The sequence below is a fragment of the Erinaceus europaeus genome, chromosome 20 (genome assembly GCF_950295315.1).
Source record: "Erinaceus europaeus chromosome 20, mEriEur2.1, whole genome shotgun sequence".
NCBI lineage: Eukaryota > Metazoa > Chordata > Mammalia > Eulipotyphla > Erinaceidae > Erinaceus > Erinaceus europaeus.
Window position 1 is genome coordinate 11,940,624 of NC_080181.1, and position 13,690 is coordinate 11,954,313.

The 13,690-nt window shown below is 45.2% G+C and overlaps 1 long non-coding RNA gene across 1 annotated transcript in view; it reads left to right on the plus strand.

Moving 5' to 3' along the window:
- The first annotated feature begins 1,730 nt into the window (after positions 1–1,730).
- LOC132534984 (uncharacterized) overlaps positions 1,731–13,690 on the plus strand; it is a 288,127-nt gene continuing 276,167 nt past the window's right edge. Inside the window, exon 1 of the long non-coding RNA XR_009546747.1 lies at positions 1,731–2,042. This is a non-coding gene — a long non-coding RNA (uncharacterized LOC132534984). The remainder of the gene's footprint in view (positions 2,043–13,690) is intronic.

A 13,690-nucleotide genomic window follows, 5' to 3' on the forward strand; every position in this document is an offset into this window, starting at 1 on the left:
CACCTGGAGGACTCAGCCTGGCACCCCACTACCCCACCTGGAGGACTCAGCCTAGCACCCCACTACCCCACCTGGAGGACTCAGCCTAGCACCCCACTACCCCACCTGGAGGACTCAGCCTGGCACCCTACTACCCCACCTGGAGGACTCAGCCTAGCACCCCACTACCCCACCTGGAGGACTCAGCCTAGCACCCCACCACCCCACCTGGAGGACTCAGCCTGGCACCCCACTACCCCACCTGGAGGACTCAGCCTAGCACCCCACTACCCCACCTGGAGGACCCAGCCTGGCACCCTACTACCCCACCTGGAGGACTCAGTCTGGCACCCCACCACCCCACCTGGAGGACTCAGCCTAGCACCCCACCACCCCACCTGGAGGACTCAGCCTAGCACCCCACCACCCCACCTGGAGGACTCAGCCTGGCACCCCACTACCCCACCTGGAGGACCCAGCCTAGCACCCCACTACCCCACCTGGAGGACTCAGCCTAGCACCCCACTACCCCACCTGGAGGACTCAGCCTAGCACCCCACTACCCCACCTGGAGGACTCAGCCTAGCACCCCACTACCCCACCTGGAGGACTCAGCCTAGCACCCCACCACCCCACCTGGAGGACTCAGCCTGGCACCCCACTACCCCACCTGGAGGACCCAGCCTGGCACCCTACTACCCCACCTGGAGGACTCAGTCTGGCACCCCACCACCCCACCTGGAGGACTCAGCCTAGCACCCCACCACCCCACCTGGAGGACTCAGCCTAGCACCCCACCACCCCACCTGGAGGACTCAGCCTGGCACCCCACTACCCCACCTGGAGGACCCAGCCTAGCACCCCACTACCCCACCTGGAGGACTCAGCCTAGCACCCCACTACCCCACCTGGAGGACTCAGCCTAGCACCCCACTACCCCACCTGGAGGACTCAGCCTAGCACCCCACTACCCCACCTGGAGGACTCAGCCTAGCACCCCACTACCCACCTGGAGGACTCAGCCTAGCACCCCACCACCCCACCTGGAGGACTCAGTCTGGCACCCCACCACCCCACCTGGAGGACCCAGCCTAGCACCCCACTACCCCACCTGGAGGACCCAGACTGGCACCCCACTACCCCACCTGGAGGACTCAGCCTGGCACCCCACTACCCCACCTGGAGGACTCAGTCTGGCACCCCACTACCCCACCTGGAGGACTCAGTCTGGCACCCCACCACCCCACCTGGAGGACCCAGCCTAGCACCCCACCACCCCACCTGGAGGACCCAGCCTAGCACCCCACTACCCCACCTGGAGGACTCAGCCTAGCACCCCACTACCCACCTGGAGGACTCAGCCTAGCACCCCACTACCCACCTGGAGGACTCAGCCTAGCACCCCATTACCCACCTGGAGGACTCAGCCTAGCACCCCACCACCCCACCTGGAGGACTCAGCCTAGCACCCCACCACCCCACCTGGAGGACTCAGCCTGGCACCCCACTACCCCACCTGGAGGACTCAGCCTAGCACCCCACTACCCCACCTGGAGGACTCAGCCTAGCACCCCATTACCCACCTGGAGGACTCAGCCTAGCACCCCACCACCCCACCTGGAGGACTCAGTCTGGCACCCCACTACCCCACCTGGAGGACTCAGCCTGGCACCCTACTACCCCACCTGGAGGACTCAGTCTGGCACCCCACTACCCCACCTGGAGGACCCAGCCTAGCACCCCACCACCCCACCTGGAGGACTCAGCCTAGCACCCCACTACCCCACCTGGAGGACTCAACCTAGCACCCCACCACCCCACCTGGAGGACTCAGCCTAGCACCCCATTACCCACCTGGAGGACTCAGCCTAGCACCCCACCACCCCTCCTGGAGGACCCAGCCTAGCACCCCATTACACCACCTGGAGGACTCAGCCTAGCACCTTATCACCCCACCTGGAGAACTTAACCTAGCACTCTGTTCGCCCACCTGGAGGACTCAGCCTAGCACCCTGTCATTTACCACAGTATGCCTCCGCCTTGTGCTCTGCCTTCCAGCCCAGGTAAGTGCAGCTAGCACATCCCTGAGCTCTTCTGCCTCACAGACGGGCCACCTCACACTGGCTCTCACGACATGTCTGTGCTGCTTGGGGTCTTCCATGTCACTTGCTGGACTTGATAGGTTACCCTACAAATTGATAGTCTTTGACTTTGTGTTCTGCCATTTTGTCTTAGGAAAAGCTTCAGTGTGTCGCTAGAGGTTCAGAAACCACCCCCCAAAGTGGGTTCAGTTGTTACTTACATCAAAAAAAGATTTAAAAAAAATTTATTTATTCCTTTTTGTTGCCCTTTTTTTTTTATTGTTGTAGCTATTATTAATGTCGTTGTTGCTGGATAGGACAGAGAGAAATGGAGAGAGGAGGGGAAGACAGCCGGGGAGAGAAAGACAGACACCTGCAGACCTGCTTCACCACTTGTGCATCGAGCCCCTGCAGGTGGGGAGCCAGGGGCTCGAACCGGGATCCTTCTGCCTGTCCTTGCGCTATGCACCACATGCGCTTAATCCGCTGCGCTACCATCCGACTCCCAAAAAAGGATTTTTTCTTTTAAATGCAGACTTTAAAATTTAATTGTTAAAAGTTTTAAAAGTTTATTGGGGGTCAGGCGGTGGAGTAGTGGGGGGCACTTCACAAGCTGAGAAACAGGTCTGCAGGTGTCTTTCCCTCCCCCTCCCTTCTTGATTTCTCTGTCTTACCAAATAAAATAGAAAAAAATAATAATAATAAAGGTGGGGACCACCGGAAGCAGAGGATTCGTAGTGTTGGCACCAAGCCCCAGCAATAGCCTTGGTGGCAAGGAATGAAAACAGTTTGTTAAGTAGATGCAGGAGGGAACAGGGGGAATATAGCAGAAGGGCAAGTAAAAATACACCCCTGGAGGCCTGGGCACTGGCCGCTCAGTAGCCCCAAAGGCTGGTAACTCCAGCTTGTGCGGGTTTTCCTGTCTCGTCTCTGCTTGCCCCTTGTTGTGAAAATGTGTACAGCCTGGGCCACTCTAGTCCGCTGACCGAGCTTGCTGCTTGCAGTAGGCGGCGGCCTCCTAGGCAACTTTCTCATCAGCTGGTGCCCTCCAGCCGCACTGTGGCCACATTCTCCCCTCCACCCAGAGGCTACCTACATGTCATTTCTGCTGCCAGGTGCCGTCACTATTCAGCCTCTCCCAGCAGGTTTTTTTTTTCTTTTCATAGAGTGTGAGACAGAGAAAGAGAGAGAGAGAGAGACAAAGAGAGAGAGACCTGCACCACTGCTCTTGAAGCCCCACAGGTGGGAACTGGAGGTTCAAACCCACGTCCTCATACATGGTAATGTGTGCGCTCTAGCTGGTGCACCACCTCCTGCCCCTAAGCAACACTGCATACACTGCATCTGGAAAGCAGAAGAAACACCTATATTGACTTCCAGGTAGAACCAAAAAGAATGCTAGAAAGTGAACAGTGAAAATGAAAACATCTTACATTGGCATGATTGTGATACAGTTTGCAAATATATTGTTTCCTCCAGGATAAACTAGAGGAGCAAATTCATCCTGAAATCTCAGGCTCAACGCTGCAATAAACCTTTATTTCCTGGCATCTGGCTGCACCATTGTGGGCTACCTGGGGCTGGGTTCCCCATGACATCCAGATCATAGGCTGAAAGGAATGCTGTTCTGATAAACACCCAGGGGCTGACTGTATCAGACTTAGAAGATACTTTTGGGACCTAAGTGGGAAATGCATCATTTCTGGGCATAGGACATTGGTTAGAGTCTGTCCCATGGCCACACCTGTCCTGGAAATGGGGGTGAGAACCTAGGCATTGGGGGCATGGAGAATAGTTTGACCACAGAATTATCTAAAGGTGTTTGGGGTGGGGGAGTAAACAGGGAATTTTGCTTGTGTGGGAAAGGAGAAAGTAGAAATGCAGGTAAGTGGTTCATCTCAGCTCTGTGGGTCCAGCACAGCTGACAGCTCAGGGGAACCTGTCCTATACCACCTGGTGGGTAAGTAGTGATTTTACTAGAGGGAAATGGAAACTGAAGTGGAAAGAATTAAGTCTTGTCTTGGTTCAGTCATGTGGCTTCAGGCAAATCACTACACTGTCAGCACCCTGTTCCTGTTTGCAAAATGAACATGGTGCTACTCTGCATGTGTAAAGTATGGGGAGGAGTTTAAAGTGTGAAAGCTCTGCATCGGCTTAACATTTTAATAAGAAAGATCTCTTGTGTTTTCAGTCTTTTTTTTCCCTTCCTCTCCTTTTCTTTGTGGGGAGGGTGGAGTTGGTTGTTGGCACATGGGTACACCTCTCATTGTCCTGTGTTAAGTGTCTGCAAAATATTCATCCCACTTTATGTCCTTTCCCACCATCATGTGCCAGAACTTCAATTCCTCCCTCTCATCTCTCTTCCCCTTTTCCTGAGAGTCCTTTGGTGCAGCACAACAGTCCCAGTGCAGGTCTTCATGCTCAAGATGTTACCAGACCTTTGAAGCCTTTCCAACTTTCTTGTTCATAAAAAATAAAATAAAATAAAATAAAAAAATAAATAAAAGTCGTTTTTTCCCAAAAAGACCTAGGCTCCCATGGAGAATGAGAGAGCATCTTCCCAGTTATCTGTTAGATGTTCTGAAGTCCTAATAGCTTTAGGAATGGACAGGAGATTCTGCTTCATGGCTTGACCTCACAGGGGTTCCCCTCAACTACTCCAGGTTGGTTGTCCTCTCCTGTCTAAATGTAAATAAAAATTCCCAGAGAGTTAGTCCCCCTGATGCTTTGTGGTATTGGACATTAACAAGGTGATGTGAGCATAGGGAAAGACCAAGACATGGCGAATGGGACCTGTTGTGATTAACATGTACCAGGAGCCCAGTTGGCTTTCCTCTCTGGTGGAGCAGAAAGGAACAAAGAAAGGAAGGGGGAAATCCAGTCCAATTAATGAAAATGCACCTCAGGTCAAGGTCAAGGTCAAGCCTGTGCTCTAGGGATCTTTCATTAACCACATGAAGGCAGCTTCAGAATGGGCTAATACAAGCCTTGACCTCTGGCATTAGGAATATACTGTCAAGGGAAAAATCAGATTCTTAGCCTGAGAAAAGGCAGGAAGCTGTCTACACTTCAACTGATGATGCATCTAGAGTTGGTTTTTTGCAAACTTGGAGCCAGTCTATGGAGAGAGTGCTTGGAAACAGACAAAACTGGGACACTTTGTCTCTCATGAGTTATTCCATTTAAGCAAGTGGCTGAATTCAAATTGGTGGCTTCCAAATGCTGGATTATAGGAAATAATTCAAACTTCAGAGGTGACTGTTTTCAAAGAGAAGACGATATCAGATAATCTATATTTGACTTTAGAGTTTTATCCTAATTGGTTTTTAGCAGATTTGCCTATGTATTGGCCTACTGTTGAAATGAGTATTAAAGGAGGTCAGCATGCTCCAAATCCTCAAGCCTAGAGTGGACTGAAGGTGATGGGCAGTTCTATTTTGGACACGTTAAGTATGAGATGGCTAATAGATCTGCATGTGGAAGTGTGAGTGCAGGAAAACCGCAAAAGTTAGCCCTTGGATGCAGTTCACGGATATAACCATGAAAGGTTTAGAACTTTCTGCATCTCCCCTTGAGCGTTTGAGCAAACCCACTGTATTGAAAACAAAATTCATCTTCTTTCTCAACTTTATTTTTACTGTTCCTCTTTCTGCTGTGGTTTTTATCATGTTTCCATGTCACTTTGGTTCTTAGCATGGCTTCTAGGCTTCTCCTCTTCTTCTGCGCTGCCCAGCTCAGGCCATGGAGATCCATTCAGCCACACCTCTGTAATGACTATCATCCTGCCATCCTTCCCTTCCATTTCATCCAACATACCCAGGTCTCCTTTACATCTAGAAAGGAGTCATCTTGACCAAAGAGCCCACTCTCCTACTCCCAACATTTACTTTTCACTTTTTTTTTTTTAATATTTTATTTTATTTATTTATTCCGTTTTGTTGCCCTTGTTGTTTTATTGTTGTAGTTATTATTGTTGTCTTCGTTGTTGGATAGGACAGAGAGAAACGGAGAGAGGAGGGGAAGACAGAGAGGGGGAGAGAAAGATAGACACCTGCAGACCTGCTTCACCGCCTGTGAAGCGACTCCCCTGCAGGTGGGGAGCCGGGGTTCGAACCGGGATCCTTACTTTTCACTTTTTCTAGTCTGTGCTTATCTTTTTTTTTTTCATGAGTGATTTACACATTTATTATATAATAGGGGCATAATTCCACACCACTCTCTCCAACCAAGTTCTGTGTCCCCAGCCCCCTCCAACTGTAACCACAATAGTTCTCCTAAGGTCAGAGATATGGGCTGAATATATAAATATTCCTTTTTTCAAGTTCATGTGTTTCCATTCTCTCTATTCCACATATAAGTGAGTTCATCCCATAGTCCTCCTTCACTTGTTTCACTAAGCATGATCATTGCCAGTTTCATCCATTTAGTCCCAAAGGCACATTATAGTCTTTTTACCTGCTCAGTAGTACTCCATCAAGTATAGGTCCCATGACTTGTTTCTTTTATTCATAAGACTCAAATTAGTGACTCTTATTCCATTGTTTAAAGCCCCTCCCTCCCCTGCCCAACTCTTATCTTAGCATTCCTCGTAAGGTTCATTTCACCCAGTATTTAAAACTTTTCCTCAGGACATTGAAAAGCTGTGTTTATTTTTCAAAGAGTCTTTTATAGGTGCCCCCTTTCAATTTATGGCAATTTATTATTTTTCACCATTTGTGGTAGAGACTGCTAGATGACTCCCAGTATCCATGTATGTATTCATTCATTATTCACTAGAAACAAAATCCTAGACAGTGCTCTTAGAAACACATCTTCTGGGAGTCAGACGGTAGCACAGTGGGTTAAGTACACATGGCACAAAGCGCAAGGACTGGTATAAGGATCCTGGTTCGAGCCCCCGGCTCCCCACCTGCAGGGGAATCGCTTCACAGGCGGTGAAGCAGGTCTGCAGGTGTCTATCTTTCTCTCCCCTCTCTGTCTTCCCCTCCTCTCTCCATTTCTCTCTGTCCGATCCAACAATGACGACAACGGTAAAACAACAAGGGCATCAAGAGGGAATAAATAAAAAAGAAACACATCTCCCAGTTTTCACTGTGATCCAGTTCTCCCCAGGGAAATGTAAACAGGAGAAGGCTGGACAGTGGCACACACATTACAGTGCTCAGGAATTTGGGGGAGCTTTGTCAGTGGTGAAGCAATGCTGTGGGTGTCTCTCTTTCTTTTTCCTTCTCTATCCAGTAAATTAAATAAATAAAATATTTTAAAACAAATGAGAACAGAAGGTAAGTGATTCTTTGGGTTTGCTCCAAAAGGAGTAAATCTCTTTATCCTCCTTTCTAGTACTAGTTTGCTGAAACTTGAGCAACTGACTTGAATCTTAAAAATAATCTTGAGGGTTCAGGTCCTGAAATGTGGTTAAACAGAAATACAAATGCAGACAGAGCCCCTTAATCATTTCATGATCTGTCCTATCAACTGTGGACTGCCAGATTCTGTACCCTTTAAATTTTACCTAAAAAAAATAAACATCTGTACATTTAACCCGCCCGTCATGAAGATATATTACCTCTAGGTGAATCTGAACCAACATATACCTTATCCCAAGAATGCAAGAAATGTCTAGCTTCATATCCGCTATGGAAACTTAGCCTGCCTCTAAGTTTATTTCTACAGCACTTTCATAAAAAAAAAAAAAACTGCTTTTGGTCATTTTAATGCATTCCAAATGTGCTATGTTTTCTCCTATTTCTGGAATTCACCATATTACCTTCAAGGTCCTGGCTTTGATTTATCCCCCTAATGTTTAACAAATATCTTATAGTGGAACTCAAATAAATGACCAAGTAAAAAGGCTTTTCAAGATGGAAGGACCACAGAATTCCTTTAGCGTCAAACTTCTGTGACGTTGAGAGTGAAGAAACTGTTTCCCTGACACTCATCTCAGTTTGATGCCTATTGGCGTTGCACAAGGCTGTGGGTGATTTGTGCGCAACATGTCTTGCCAAGTAGCGTTGAACTTGTGCTTAGGCTGCTCACAAGTACACAGCACACACTGTCTTGCTCTGGGACTGCTGAAATGGTCAGCAAGTTCTCCCTTATCATAAACTGACCTTGACTTCCTTGGATCTTTCGCTAATGACTTTTGTATTTCTAAGCTCTGGAATAACAAATAATATAGTACCTTTGCAGGTACCTACCATGGGCAGGTGAGAAATCTTACCCATGTGTCAACAACTGTACTGTAAACCATCGTCTCTTCAATTACATGAATCAGCTATTATTGATTCTAAATGTTTCTCTTTCCAAAGATAAACAAGTGACTTGTATTTATATTTTACCCACAACCTGATTTTCACACGCTTCATCTGCTGTTAATGTGTGTGAGGTTGCTAGTATCCTGATCAAAATGTGAAGCCATATTTGTTAGTTCCCTATGTCGGGGCCGGGGGGGGGGGGGGGGGGCTCTCTGCCATAAGAAACAGTGGACCGTAACTCTCTAAATAGGCAACCTAGCACATGAAATTTTTGGTCAATCACTATATTTTTGATGCTGTGCCCATGATTAAATTGTTTTATTTGATTCATATGAATTCTAGAGAAATATTTTGAAATATTTTTAAATTAATGTGTGTTGAAAGATGCCAGAAATCACATCTTGATGAAATTAAGAGATTCCATCTTGTTCCATTGTCTTATTTTAATCAGGAAAGTCATGTGTCAGTCAGGATCCCTATTTTCTCTTTCTAGAGCCTATCTGTTGACATCCTAAGTTAACAACAACAAAAACTCCTATTTAGTGCCCTAAGCTCTAATCAGTACACAGTTCATTTTCCAACTATCTGTTCCTGAGTGATTTGTCTGCACTGAAGACTCAGCATATTCACCTTTATTTCTGCCCCTTCTTTTTTATTGTTTTATATTTATTTATTTTCCCTTTTGTTGCCTTTGTTATTTTTTTATTGTTGTAGTAATTATTGTTGTTATTGATGTTGTCGTCGTTAGACAGGACAGAGAGAAATGGAGAGAGGAGGGGAAGGCAGAGGAGGGAAAGACAAGACACAAGGGTCGGGCAGTGGCGCAGTGGGTTAAGCGCATGTGGCGCAAAGTGCAGGGACCGGCGTTAAGGATCCCGGTTCGAGCCCCCGGCTCTCCACCTGCAGGGGAGTCGCTTCACAGGCGGTGAAGCAGGTCTGCAGGTGTCTATCTTTCTCTCCCCTTCTCTGTCTTCCCCTCCTCTCTCCACTTCTCTCTGTCCTATCCAACAACGAATTGCGTCAACAAGGGCAATAATAATAACCACAACGAAGCTACAACAAGGGCAACAAAAGGGGGAAGAAAAATGGCCTCCAGGAGCGGTGGATTCATGGTGCAGGCACCGAGCCCAGCAATAACCCTGGAGGAGGAAAAGAAAAAAAGAAAGAAAGAAAGACAAGACACCTGCAGACCTGCTTCACCACCTGTGGAGCGACTCCCCTGCAGTTGGGGACCCAGAGGCTCGAACTGGGACCCTTATGCTGGTCCTTGTGCTTTGCACCACTTGCGCTTAACCCGCTGCGCTACAGCCCGACTCCCCTTTTTTATAATTTCTAAGTGAGTGTGTGCATGTATGTGTATCTTAATACCTCTTTTTTTTTTTGCCTCCAGGGTTATTGCTGGGGCTTGGTGCCTGCACTATAAATCCACTGCACCTGGAGGCTATTTTTTTTCCCGTCTTGTTGCCCTTGTTGTTTATCATCCTTATTATTGTTGTTATTCTTGCTGTTGTCATTGTTGGATAGGACAGAGAGAATTGGAGAGAGGAGGGGAAGACAGAGAGGGGGAGAGAAAGATGGACACCTGCAGACCTGCTTCACTGCCTGTGAAGTGACCTTCCTGCAGGTGGGGAGCTGGGGGCTCGAACTGAGATTCTTAATGCCAGTCCTTGTGTTTCATGCCATTTGCACTTAGCCTGCTGTGCTACTGCCTGCCCTCCCTTATTACCTTTTTAAAGAGAAGTCTCTTCTCTGTCATCTTTCCTTCCCTCTCCTCTCATTTTCTCATTTCCCCCAACAGTCTCACTATTTCTTCCTTCCTATCTTTTCCTCTGTCTTTCATTCCTTTGACTTTGCCTTCTTTTTATCCTTTCTTGCTTTCATCTTTTCCTTCTGTTACATACCAGGTTATTTGACCCCTGCTGTATTTTTCTGTTGATCATTACTGAACAGGAGTTTTACCAGAGTGTTTGAAACTCCATGCTTTGTAAACCACGAATGTATATGCGTCACTGTGTATATGTAGACAACATGCACACAGAATCATACATAGTTACAGTCTTTACAGAATTAATCATCTGCCAACACAAATCTCAGAAATACATTAAAAGAAAAGCAGTCTCTTAGATTCTGAACCCCTTATTTCCCTTGCCATGTTGCACAGTGAATCATGCTCAGTAGGACAAAAATGTTTCTTAAAATGCAGACTGCTGTTTATTTATGGAGATCGGGACAGTATTGGATTAGACTGTAGCAGAACGACTTTGGGTAAACAAGTATAGTAGCACGCCGCACTGTTTTTTGCTGTCTTTAGGTGAAATGCATAGCTCCCTCTGGGATGGTCCCAACAGAGGAGCTGACCTAGTTTAATAGAGTATAAATATAGTGTGTCCCCAAAAAGTCCCCAGACACTAGATACACAAAAGTGTATCTTCAGTGTTTCAAGCGGTGTGACTAATACAGATTGACCCACTTAAGCTGAGCCTTGCTGCACAAAGTGGCTTTTCTTTAAACTAGGGCCACCCCACCAAGTTCTTGCTTGTCCGTGGTCCAGCAAAACCCTGCCTCTTCTCTCTGAATGGCTCTTAGAGAATTTGGCTCCCAAAAGACAAAATTGAAGCAAACAGACAATCAGCAAACAAGTAGCAAAAACAAATGTTTAGCAAAATCATGCAGTTTTTTTTTTTTAAATAAAGGGTGTAAATGAAGACACAGGAACATCTAACTTCAGTCTTCTCCACCATTTTATACTCTCAGTGTGCACCATCCAGGGCACTATTTATATCTCTTACATCGATTTTTGAGGTTACAAAGTCATCATTGGGTGAGTATTTTTGCCCTGACTCTGGTTTTATGGAATATACATAAACATTAGTATCTGGGCAAAAATATTCTTATGTACTTCCTCCTTGTTGTATAATTTTTGGGAAAATGGACCACTTTACTGAAATAGGCAAGTCTAAACTGTAAGCAGTATTAGTCATATCTTGTCCTAATTTTTTAAAAGAAAGCAAGATTATTAAAAAAAAAAAAAAAAAAAGCTTAGTGGCACATCCTCCATCTAAAATAAGTGCACACATTCCCCTTAGTATTATTACCCCAGCTCTAATGGAGCAGTTCATAGGGTAGAAATCTTCTGCATTGCTCCCTCTTCTGTCTTCCTTCTAGGAGCCCCCAGCCCCGCAGCTTGGCTGGGCTGTCTCCCACTACCTTGAAAAGACTGTGAAGACTTTAGGGACAGGTTGGGGAAAAGAGGAAAATGCTCAAAGCTTTAGGAATAAAAGGGTTTTTTTTTTGTTGTTTTTTTTGATGTTGAAGGCATAAAAGCAAGCTAAATAATAAAAGAAATCTGTCCTCTACTGATGCAAGATTTGGGTTCCATCCAAACTTTAGTCATTGCTAACAATGCTGCAATAGATATCCATGTATATCATTTTGCATGTGTCCTATTTAACTCTAGGATACATTCCCAGAAGTGAAATAAGCTGGGTGAAAGGGTATATGTGCCTTTGTAATTTTCCTAGATATTACCAAATTGCTGTCCCTCAGGGTTGTGACAGTTTACACTTCCACCAGCAAAGTATCAACTTGCCTCTTTTCCTATGGCCTCAACAGTGGATCATAATACATTTCTGGATTTTGACATTCTGATAGATGAAAAGAAATCTCTCAGTGTAGTCTCTAAACGGTGTTTCATTTATGAGGACTGTCATTTACTTAAAGTTACTTTCTAAAAAATAAATAAATAAAAAATAATAAAAAAAGATACATTCTATTCATTTTAATTCTTTGCCCCCCTTTCCCAGTGGATTTTATAAATATTAAGGAGTTCTTTATATATTGGTGAGATCACTCTTTTTCATGGCATTTGCTATATTTTAAATGAGTTAAGCTTCGATAGCTTTCTTTATTTAATAGTATGTATTCAGGTTGGTATTTCTTGTAATTATATGTAGCCAAATACAGTATTTTTAAAATTTGCATTTTGGTTAATTTTTAGGTAAGCTTTTTCTAAAGTTTCTAATCCATGCCTAAGTAGAAACTTTCATGTTTTCTCTTAATATTTTCATGATTCCACCTTTTTTTATATTTAAGTCTCGATCCATTTAGGCTTTACTCTTGCTTAATGTATTGTATGCGAATCCACCAATTTTAGTCTAGTCCTCCATCTTTTACCACTGATTTCAATGTTTTGCTTCTGTTTTGTGTATGTTGTGTGTGTATTCCTAAACATGCTGTTTTTTCCTTGAGTGTGCTGGTATCTTCATGCTTAAGTATCATGCTGTTTTCACTAGTAAAGATTATAGTATGGGGGAGGGGCTGGATGGTGGTGCACCGGCTAAGCCCACATAGTACAAAGTGAAGTGCAAGGACTGGCACAAGGATCCCAGGTCAAGCCTAGGCTCCCTACCTGCGGGGTGTCGCTTCGCAAGCAGTAAAGCAGGTCTGCAGGTGTCTTATCTTTCTCTTCTCGTCTGTCTTCACCTTCTCTCTTGATTTCTCTCTGTTCTGTTCAACAACAATAGCAATAAGAACAACAACAATAACAATAAGAACAACAACAACAAAAAAAGTGGCTGCCAGGAGCAGTGGATTCATGGTGCAGGCACTGAGCCCCAGCGATAACCCTGGAGGCAAAAAAAGAAAAATACAGGAAAGGAAAAAGAAAAGAGAAAGAAAAAGAAAAGAAAGAATATAATGTTTAAAATCAAAATTTTCCCATTCCTTGGTTTACTTTTAAAAAATTCTTTTTTATAAATAAAATTTTAAAAAATTCTCTAGATACTGCTTATTTATTTGCTTGTCTCCAGGGTTATTGCTGGGGCTCGGTGCTGCACTATGAATCCATTGCTCCTGGAGGCTATTTTTTCCCTTTTGTTGCCCTTGTTGTTTATCATTGTTATTGTTATTGCTGTCGTTGTTGGATAGGACAGAGAGAAATCAAGAGGAGAGGGGAAGACAGAGGGGGAGAGAAAGACACCTGCGACCGCTTCACTGCTTGTGAAGCAACCCTCCTGCAGGTAGGGAGCTGGGTGCTTGAACTGGGATCCTTGAGCTTTGCACCATGTGCGCTTAACCCACTGCGCTACCACTGCCTGGCCCCTTTCTTATTTATTAATAAGAATTTTGTCTTTACGTTTGTTATGCTTTACAATTTAATATTCTTAGTAACTTTTATGGGGCTTTTCAAATGTATTTTAGAATTCTCATATCATTTTTCTTATTTCTTCTTTTTATTTATTTTTTTTACCAGAACACGGATTAGCTCTGGCTTATGGTGGTGTGGGGGATTGAACCTGGTACTTAGGAGCCTCAGGCATGAGAGTCTGTTTGCATAACCACTATGCTATGTACCCCCTCATGTTAATTTTTTCTTGG